We start from the raw sequence: 2,195 nt of genomic DNA on the forward strand, positions 1-2,195 counted from the left end.
GTTATTTTGTAAGTTATGTATTCTTAAACCGGTTGTTTAAATTGCAAGTATTTCTACATACCATACTACTGAGACTTTTATTTTCAAGATCTTGATGTTTTAAAAATCTTTGTTATAAAATATGGTAAATACTAGTTATTAAAGTTAACTTTTAAAAGATACATGTTTTTAAATTACAAAGTGTTTTAGTAACAATAATTTAAAAAGGCATTTATAATTTTAAGCGTTTTGTATATTTACTTAATTATGTTAATGAAATCAAACTTTTTTAAAAACGATAGAGTAGTTTTTATCTTAAAACAAACTAACCTAGTATATTTCTTTAAATGTAAACTCCAAAACTTTTTGGTCATACCATGTTTTAAAAAACTAAAAAAAGTTCAAGTACTAATGTAATACTTAGCTCAGAAAATACTTTACATTTAGGTTTATTTTAACTAGTTTTTTTTCTCAATTTATGTAAATACAAGAAGAGAAACTTTCGAACTACTTTCTCTTTAAACTTTAATCACACAACCCTATTTCCATCTGCAGCACTTATTAAAAAAGTTAAAATTAATATAGTATAAATTATTTGATGCATATTTAAATTAAACCAGCATAGAGTACGCCATATATGGTTATGTTATAAATATTAAGAAATTTCAAGGAAGTAAATTCATGTAAGTAAGCTAAGTGACGTCGCTGATATATTTCAACAAAATTTTTGTAACAAAAATAAACTATCAATAAGTTTGGTGAATTAAAAAAAATGTTCAAGGTGCTTTGCTTAAATTTAAATTTTGTTAGCCGAATACTTAGTTAAACAGTTTTTTATTTATTCTTAATTACATAAACCCATTAACAATTCCTGTAAAACAACATAGTTTAAGATAATGTTTCAAAATGTAAACTCATAAGATTCTCAAAAAGTGCGCACATAAGTGTTTCAAAAAGTGCGCTCATAAGTGTTTCAAAAAGTGCGCACATAATTGTTTCAAAATTTGCGCACATGTGTGTTTCATAAATTGCGCACATAAGTGTTTCAAAAAGTGCGCACATAATTGTTTCATAAAGTGCGCACATAAGTGTTTCAAAAAATGCGCACATAAGTGTTTCAAAAAGTGCGCACATGAGTGTTTCAAAATGTGCGCACATGAGTGTTTCAAAAAGTGCCCATATAAGCATTAAAAAAAGTGCGTACATAAGTGTTGTAAAAATTGAGCATATAAGTTATTTAAAAAGTATGATATGAGTGATTACTTTGATATTTACATAAATTTTGATAAACAGCATAAAAAGACATTTTTTTAGTTATTTGTACAAGTTCCCACCAGTTTTAGGTATAAATTAAACGTAAGTACAACCATACGAAAGTGCTTTTTAGTAAACGTAATTTTTTTTTATGTGTTGGGATAAAAGTATATGTTAATTAAAATTAAATTGTAAAACTATATATCTTCATTAGTTTTCTGTACAAAATTTTTCAATAACTTATTTGATGTTTACATCTGTTAAAGTTTTAAGAATAACTGATTGTAACAGAAACATTTTAGTAGTAGTTTTATTACGAATTTTTCGCTCAATAATATTGATTGAATATTTATTACCAGTTAATAAAGTTGTAGTGGTAGATTATTAACATCAATTTTGAAACCAAATTAGATAAACATAAATTATAACGCATCATTATTTCCAAACAAGTGTCAAACATTAAAATGTAATTATTTTTTAATTTTAAGTAGGAGCTTAATCTTAGGTAGATTATTATAAACTTTTTAATCTAATTTTTACACTTAGTTTCTGTCTTGTGAATTATCTTTAATTATTTTTGTAAAATTCAAAAAGTTAATGACGCTTGATTTCTTAATTTATTTAAAATTAGTTTTTTTTTTAAAGACGTTTAATCTTGATGTTTAAAAATGTTTTTAATTTACTTATAATTTAAGTCAATAAAACATTTAACTTAAAAGCTAACTTATATGCCTAGTCTGTATACCCAATAAAAGTTTACTTAAACAAAACAAATATTTAGTTTTAAATACACAACATATGAACAGCAAAATTGTTTATAAATTAATGTTAGATAAAACTTAAATTTTATTTAGCACTTAATAGTTTGAATTAATTTTATTTGTTTACTAGTATATAAGTATAAAAAGAAAAACAATAGTTAATAAAAATTTAGTATCAAAGCAAGAGAAATAGGATACTAA

This window comes from Thalia democratica, unplaced genomic scaffold (genome assembly GCF_965202585.1).
Source record: "Thalia democratica unplaced genomic scaffold, ktThaDemo2.hap1.1 HAP1_SCAFFOLD_50, whole genome shotgun sequence".
NCBI classification, from domain to species: domain Eukaryota; kingdom Metazoa; phylum Chordata; class Thaliacea; order Salpida; family Salpidae; genus Thalia; species Thalia democratica.